Below are 9,315 nucleotides of genomic sequence, written 5' to 3'. Positions count from 1 at the left end.
AGGCCCTAAACCCATATCATTATTGCTAAGCAGGAAGATGGGAGTCCATTTCACTCTGATGGACCATTTTTAAATGCAATCCATAACCTGGCTTTGGCAGGAACCCTTCTTACTCCTCCTACTTGCATTTGATACTGGGTTTAGGATCTGCATAGGAAACACACACACACACACACACACACACACACACAAGCACACACTTACCTGTTTTGCCTGCTGACGCCTCCTTGGCTGTCCCCAAACGGTATAAAACCAACAGCCACGGGAAGCTGTAAGGATAGAGGACATACCTGCAACCTATTGGACTCACTTGTCTTGGTTAAATCCAGCTTATTTGAAAACTTATGGTGCTGCTGCTTCTGACAAGGCTGTTCTTTGGTGGGCCTAGGTGACATCACAATCTCCATGGTTACATACACAACAAAGGTCAGATGTTGTTTACACCTGGCCATGCCAGTGGTATTGAGTAGCATATCACAGTGCTAAGGGTCCTGGATGCAACAATCTTTCAATGGGGAATAGCCGCACTGAGTTTGTCAAGTGCACCCATGTTTGCAACTCCAACAATACACACATATATATGTATGTATGTTGTATGTATGTATGTATGTATGTATGTATGTATGTATGTGTATCTATCTATCTATCCATCTATCTCTTTCTCTCTATTATGTTTATGTATATATGTATGTATGTATGTATGATTTTTTTTTCTTTTAAATATATATATATATATATATATATATATATACATATATAGAGAGAGAGAGATGGAAATACTTTTTTAAACATGTTTTCACCTTTTTTTTACCTTCTTTTTTTCTTCTCTCCATGTTTTCCTTCTTTCCTCCTTTTTTCCTATGCTGCTGCTTCTTATTTTTCTTCTTTTTCAGACCCTATCATTGCACTATTGCTTATTCAATACCACCAGCAGATGGAGACACTATATTACAACATTAGTTGTGAGCAGCAGTTTGTACAAACAAATGCCTCATAGCTGATGTCCTATCCATTATTGCAATGGATGGCTGGCTGGCAACATTTGTTTTAATTATTCCAATACCACAGTACCAATGCATGGTCAATTAACAAGATTCAGCACCCACTACCTGAAAGACAGCTACCTATCATGTCATGTCCAACCTGCACAGGTGTGCTGGTTGCTGAGCTTATTCAATTAAAGAGGACATTCAGCAGCAGCAGTCCTGTGCCTGGTCGCTCCAACAGGGGCCAGACACAAGCGGCACCACCTATTGTCTTTTGCCTGCAGTAGGGGCCCACTGGACTAGCCAGCAAGCAGCTGCAGCAAATAAACAGGTAATCTTTCTTTCCAACACTGAACCCTGGTGGTGCACTTAATATATGCTACCAGATAGGGGACATATCAGATATTAAACTGATATAAACAGACACCACATTTGATACCAGCCAAAAGGAAAAATGAGAAGTGATAACTGTGAAAGGGGAGGAACCAACGCTGTCCCCTTCACATGCACCATCACTACTTGTAGGAAGGGAGGCTGGCTGGCAGCCTCCCATACACACTTTGGCTGGGTGGCAGTCACCCACCAGTACACACAGCAGACCCTAAACCCATATCATTATTGCTAAGCAGGAAGATGGGAGTCCATTTCACTCTGATGGACCATTTTTAAATGCAATCCATAACCTGGCTTTGGCAGGAACCCTTCTTACTCCTCCTACTTGCATTTGATACTGGGTTTAGGATCTGCATAGGAAACACACACACACACACACAAGCACACAATTACCTGTGTTGCCTGCTGACGCCTCCTTGGCTGTCCCCAAACGGTATAAAACCAACAGCCACGGGAAGCTGTAAGGATAGAGGACATACCTGCATCCTATTGGACTCACTTGTCTTGGTTAAATCCAGCTTATTTGAAAACCTATGGATCTGCTGCTTCTGCTCATGGCAGTGCTGCTTCTGACAAGGCTGTTCTTTGGTGGGCCTATGTGACATCACAATCTCCATGGTTACATACACAACAAAGGTCAGATGTTGTTTACACCTGGCCATGCCAGCGGTATTGAGTAGCATATCACAGTGCTAAGGGTCCTGGATGCAACAATCTTTCAATGGGGAATAGCCGCACTGAGTTTGTCAAGTGCACCCATGTTTGCAACTCCAACAATACACACATATGTATGTATGTATGTATGTATGTATGTATGTATGTATCTATGTATCTATCTATCTATCTATCTATCTATCTATCTATCTATCTATCTATCTATCTATCTCTCTTTCTATATGTATATATATATATATATATATATATATTTTTTTTTTTTTTCTTTTTCTTTTAAATATATATATATATATATATATATATATATATACATATATAGAGAGAGAGAGATGGAAATACTTTTTTAAACATGTTTTCACCTTTTTTTTAACCTTCTTTTTTTCTTCTCTCCATGTTTTCCTTCTTTCCTCCTTTTTTCCTATGCTGCTGCTTCTTATTTTTCTTCTTTTTCAGACCCTATCATTGCACTATTGCTTATTCAATACCACCAGCAGATGGAGACACTATATTACAACATTAGTTGTGAGCAGCAGTTTGTACAAACAAATGCCTCATAGCTGATGTCCTATCCATTATTGCAATGGATGGTTGGCTGGCAACATTTGTTTTTATTATTCCAATACCACAGTACCAATGCATGGTCAATCAACAGCAATGACACCCCCATGTCAATTAACAAGATTCAGCACCCACTACCTGAAAGACAGCTACCTATCATGTCATGTTCAACCTGCACAGGTGTGCTGGTTGCTGAGCTTATTCAATTAAAGAGGACATTCAGCAGCAGCAGTCCTGTGTCTGGTCGCTCCAACAGGGGCCAGACACAAGCGGCACCACCTACTGTCTTTTGCCTGCAGTAGGGGCCCACTGGACTAGCCAGCAAGCAGCTGCAGCAGTAAATAAACAGGTAATCTTTCTTTCCAACACTGATCCCTGGTGGTGCACTTAATATATGCTACCAGATAGGGGACATATCAGATATTAAACTGATATAAACAGACACCACATTTGATACCAGCCAAAAGGAAGAATGAGAAGTGATAACTGTGAAAGGGGAGGAACCAACGCTTTCCCCTTCACATGCACCATCACTACTTGTAGGAAGGGAGGCTGGCTGGCAGCCTCCCATACACACTCTGGCTGGGTGGCAGTCACCCACCAGTACACACAGCAGGCACTAAACCCATATCATTATTGCTAAGCAGGAAGATGGGAGTCCATTTCACTCTGATGGACCATTTTTAAATGCAATCCATAACCTGGCTTTGGCAGGAACCCTTCTTACTCCTCCTACTTGCATTTGATACTGGGTTAAGATCTGCATAGGAAACACACACACACACACACACAAGCACACACTTACCTGTGTTGCCTGCTGACGCCTCCTTGGCTGTCCCCAAACGGTATAAAACCAACAGCCACGGGAAGCTGTAAGGATAGAGGACATACCTGCATCCTATTGGACTCACTTGTCTTGGTTAAATCCAGCTTATTTGAAAACTTATGGTGCTGCTGCTTCTGATCATGGCAGTGCTGCTTCTGACAAGGCTGTTCTTTGGTGGGCCTAGGTGACATCACAATCTCCATGGTTACATACACAACAAAGGTCAGATGTTGTTTACACCTGGCCATGCCAGTGGTATTGAGTAGCATATCACAGTGCTAAGGGTCCTGGATGCAACAATCTTTCAATGGGGAATAGCCGCACTGAGTTTGTCAAGTGCACCCATGTTTGCAACTCCAACAATACACACATATGTATGCATGTATGTATGTATGTATATCTATCTATATCTATCTATCTATCTATCTATCTATCTCTTTCTCTCTCTATATATGTATATATATATATATATAATTTTTTTTTCTTTTAAATATATATATATATATATATATATATATATATATATATATATATATACATATATAGAGAGAGAGAGAGATGGAAATACTTTTTTAAACATGTTTTCACCTTTTTTTTACCTTCTTTTTTTCTTCTCTCCATGTTTTCCTTCTTTCCTCCTTTTTTCCTATGCTGCTGCTTCTTATTTTTCTTCTTTTTCAGACCCTATCATTGCACTATTGCTTATTCAATACCACCAGCAGATGGAGACACTATATTACAACATTAGTTGTGAGCAGCAGTTTGTACAAACAAATGCCTCATAGCTGATGTCCTATCCATTATTGCAATGGATGGCTGGCTGGCAACATTTGTTTTAATTATTCCAATACCACAGTACCAATGCATGGTCAATTAACAAGATTCAGCACCCACTACCTGAAAGACAGCTACCTATCATGTCATGTCCAACCTGCACAGGTGTGCTGGTTGCTGAGCTTATTCAATTAAAGAGGACATTCAGCAGCAGCAGTCCTGTGCCTGGTCGCTCCAACAGGGGCCAGACACAAGCGGCACCACCTATTGTCTTTTGCCTGCAGTAGGGGCCCACTGGACTAGCCAGCAAGCAGCTGCAGCAAATAAACAGGTAATCTTTCTTTCCAACACTGAACCCTGGTGGTGCATTTAATATATGCTACCAGATAGGGGACATATCAGATATTAAACTGATATAACCAAACACCACATTTGATACCAGCCAAAAGGAAGAATGAGAAGTGATAACTGTGAAAGGGGAGGAACCAACGCTGTCCCCTTCACATGCACCATCACTACTTGTAGGAAGGGAGGCTGGCTGGCAGCCTCCCATACACACTCTGGCTGGGTGGCAGTCACCCACCAGTACACACAGCAGACCCTAAACCCATATCATTATTGCTAAGCAGGAAGATGGGAGTCCATTTCACTCTGATGGACCATTTTTAAATGCAATCCATAACCTGGCTTTGGCAGGAACCCTTCTTACTCCTCCTACTTGCATTTGATACTGGGTTTAGGATCTGCATAGGAAACACACACACACACACACACACAAGCACACACTTACCTGTGTTGCCTGCTGACGCCTCCTTGGCTGTCCCCAAACGGTATAAAACCAACAGCCACGGGAAGCTGTAAGGATAGAGGACATACCTGCATCCTATTGGACTCACTTGTCTTGGTTAAATCCAGCTTATTTGAAAACCTATGGATCTGCTGCTTCTGCTCATGGCAGTGCTGCTTCTGACAAGGCTGTTCTTTGGTGGGCCTAGGTGACATCACAATCTCCATGGTTACATACACAACAAAGGTCAGATGTTGTTTACACCTGGCCATGCCAGTGGTATTGAGTAGCATATCACAGTGCTAAGGGTCCTGGATGCAACAATCTTTCAATGGGGAATAGCCGCACTGAGTTTGTCAAGTGCACCCATGTTTGCAACTCCAACAATACACACATATGTATGTATGTATGTATGTATGTATCTATCTATCTATCTATCTATCTATCTATCTATCTATCTCTTTCTCTCTTTCTATATGTATATATATATATATATATATAGAGAGAGAGAGAGAGAGAGAGAGAGAGAGAGAGAGAGAGAGAGAGAGAGAGAGAGAGATGGAAATACTTTTTTAAACATGTTTTCACCTTTTTTTTTAACCTTCTTTTTTTCTTCTCTCCATGTTTTCCTTCTTTCCTCCTTTTTTCCTATGCTGCTGCTTCTTATTTTTCTTCTTTTTCAGACCCTATCATTGCACTATTGCTTATTCAATACCACCAGCAGATGGAGACACTATATTACAACATTAGTTGTGAGCAGCAGTTTGTACAAACAAATGCCTCATAGCTGATGTCCTATCCATTATTGCAATGGATGGTTGGCTGGCAACATTTGTTTTTATTATTCCAATACCACAGTACCAATGCATGGTCAATTAACAAGATTCAGCACCCACTACCTGAAAGACAGCTACCTATCATGTCATGTCCAACCTGCACAGGTGTGCTGGTTGCTGAGCTTATTCAATTAAAGAGGACATTCAGCAGCAGCAGTCCTGTGCCTGGTCGCTCCAACAGGGGCCAGACACAAGCGGCACCACCTATTGTCTTTTGCCTGCAGTAGGGGCCCACTGGACTAGCCAGCAAGCAGCTGCAGCAGTAAATAAACAGGTAATCTTTCTTTCCAACACTGAACCCTGGTGGTGCATTTAATATATGCTACCAGATAGGGGACATATCAGATATTAAACTGATATAAACAGACACCACATTTGATACCAGCCAAAAGGAAGAATGAGAAGTGATAACTGTGAAAGGGGAGGAACCAACGCTGTCCCCTTCACATGCACCATCACTACTTGTAGGAAGGGAGGCTGGCTGGCAGCCTCCCATACACACTCTGGCTGGGTGGCAGTCACCCACCAGTACACACAGCAGACCCTAAACCCATATCATTATTGCTAAGCAGGAAGATGGGAGTCCATTTCACTCTGATGGACCATTTTTAAATGCAATCCATAACCTGGCTTTGGCAGGAACCCTTCTTACTCCTCCTACTTGCATTTGATACTGGGTTTAGGATCTGCATAGGAAACACACACACACACACACACAAGCACACACTTACCTGTGTTGCCTGCTGACGCCTCCTTGGCTGTCCCCAAACGGTATAAAACCAACAGCCACGGGAAGCTGTAAGGATAGAGGACATACCTGCATCCTATTGGACTCACTTGTCTTGGTTAAATCCAGCTTATTTGAAAACCTATGGATCTGCTGCTTCTGCTCATGGCAGTGCTGCTTCTGACAAGGCTGTTCTTTGGTGGGCCTAGGTGACATCACAATCTCCATGGTTACATACACAACAAAGGTCAGATGTTGTTTACACCTGGCCATGCCAGTGGTATTGAGTAGCATATCACAGTGCTAAGGGTCCTGGATGCAACAATCTTTCAATGGGGAATAGCCGCACTGAGTTTGTCAAGTGCACCCATGTTTGCAACTCCAACAATACACACATATGTATGTATGTATGTATGTATGTATCTATCTATCTATCTATCTATCTATCTATCTCTTTCTCTCTTTCTATATGTATATATATATATATATATATATATATATATATATAGAGAGAGAGAGAGAGAGATGGAAATACTTTTTTAAACATGTTTTCACCTTTTTTTTTAACCTTCTTTGTTTCTTCTCTCCATGTTTTCCTTCTTTCCTCCTTTTTTCCTATGCTGCTGCTTCTTATTTTTCTTCTTTTTCAGACCCTATCATTGCACTATTGCTTATTCAATACCACCAGCAGATGGAGACACTATATTACAACATTAGTTGTGAGCAGCAGTTTGTACAAACAAATGCCTCATAGCTGATGTCCTATCCATTATTGCAATGGATGGTTGGCTGGCAACATTTGTTTTTATTATTCCAATACCACAGTACCAATGCATGGTCAATCAACAGCAATGACACCCCCATGTCAATTAACAAGATTCAGCACCCACTACCTGAAAGACAGCTACCTATCATGTCATGTCCAACCTGCACAGGTGTGCTGGTTGCTGAGCTTATTCAATTAAAGAGAACATTCAGCAGCAGCAGTCCTGTGCCTGGTCGCTGCAACAGGGGCCAGACACAAGCGGCACCACCTATTGTCTTTTGCCTGCAGTAGGGGCCCACTGGACTAGCCAGCAAGCAGCTGCAGCAGCAGTAAATAAACAGGTAATCTTTCTTTCCAACACTGAACCCTGGTGGTGCACTTAATATATGCTACCAGATAGGGGACATATCAGATAGTAAACTGATATAAACAGACACCACATTTGATACCAGCCAAAAGGAAGAATGAGAAGTGATAACTGTGAAAGGGGAGGAACCAACGCTGTCCCCTTCACATGCACCATCACTACTTGTAGGAAGGTAGGCTGGCTGGCAGCCTCCCATACACACTCTGGCTGGGTGGCAGTCACCCACCAGTACACACAGCAGGCCCTAAACCCATATCATTATTGCTAAGCAGGAAGATGGGAGTCCATTTCACTCTGATGGACCATTTTTAAATGCAATCCATAACCTGGCTTTGGCAGGAACCCTTCTTACTCCTCCTACTTGCATTTGATACTGGGTTTAGGATCTGCATAGGAAACACACACACACACACACACACACACACACACACACACACAAGCACACACTTACCTGTGTTGCCTGCTGACGCCTCCTTGGCTATCCCCAAACGGTATAAAACCAACAGCCACGGGAAGCTGTAAGGATAGAGGACATACCTGCATCCTATTGGACTCACTTGTCTTGGTTAAATCCAGCTTATTTGAAAACTTATGGTGCTGCTGCTTCTGATCATGGCAGTGCTGCTTCTGACAAGGCTGTTCTTTGGTGGGCCTAGGTGACATCACAATCTCCATGGTTACATACACAACAAAGGTCAGATGTTGTTTACACCTGGCCATGCCAGTGGTATTGAGTAGCATATCACAGTGCTAAGGGTCCTGGATGCAACAATCTTTCAATGGGGAATAGCCGCACTGAGTTTGTCAAGTGCACCCATGTTTGCAACTCCAACAATACACACATATATATGTATGTATGTTGTATGTATGTATGTATGTATGTATGTATGTATGTGTATCTATCTATCTATCTATCTATCTCTTTCTCTCTCTCTATATGTATATATATATATATATATATATATATATAATTTTTTTTCTTTTAAATATATATATATATATATATATATATATATACATATATAGAGAGAGAGATGGAAATACTTTTTTAAACATGTTTTCACCTTTTTTTTACCTTCTTTTTTTCTTCTCTCCATGTTTTCCTTCTTTCCTCCTTTTTTCCTATGCTGCTGCTTCTTATTTTTCTTCTTTTTCAGACCCTATCATTGCACTATTGCTTATTCAATATCACCAGCAGATGGAGACACTATATTACAACATTAGTTGTGAGCAGCAGTTTGTACAAACAAATGCCTCATAGCTGATGTCCTATCCATTATTGCAATGGATGGCTGGCTGGCAACATTTGTTTTAATTATTCCAATACCACAGTACCAATGCATGGTCAATTAACAAGATTCAGCACCCACTACCTGAAAGACAGCTACCTATCATGTCATGTCCAACCTGCACAGGTGTGCTGGTTGCTGAGCTTATTCAATTAAAGAGGACATTCAGCAGCAGCAGTCCTGTGCCTGGTCGCTCCAACAGGGGCCAGACACAAGCGGCACCACCTATTGTCTTTTGCCTGCAGTAGGGGCCCACTGGACTAGCCAGCAAGCAGCTGCAGCAAATAAACAGGTAATCTTTCTTTCCAACACTGAACCCTGGTGGTGCACT

The 9,315-nt window shown here is 41.8% G+C and overlaps 1 pseudogene; it reads right to left on the bottom strand.

Annotated features, from left to right (window-relative positions):
- Window positions 1–6,136: 6,136 nt before the first annotated feature.
- LOC130311755 (U2 spliceosomal RNA) lies at window positions 6,137–6,239 on the bottom strand (annotated as a pseudogene).
- Window positions 6,240–9,315: the final 3,076 nt, after the last annotated feature.

The sequence above is a fragment of the Hyla sarda genome, unplaced genomic scaffold (genome assembly GCF_029499605.1).
Source record: "Hyla sarda isolate aHylSar1 unplaced genomic scaffold, aHylSar1.hap1 scaffold_1670, whole genome shotgun sequence".
In the NCBI taxonomy this organism is placed as follows: domain Eukaryota; kingdom Metazoa; phylum Chordata; class Amphibia; order Anura; family Hylidae; genus Hyla; species Hyla sarda.
This window is presented reverse-complemented; position numbering and strand designations above follow the sequence as displayed.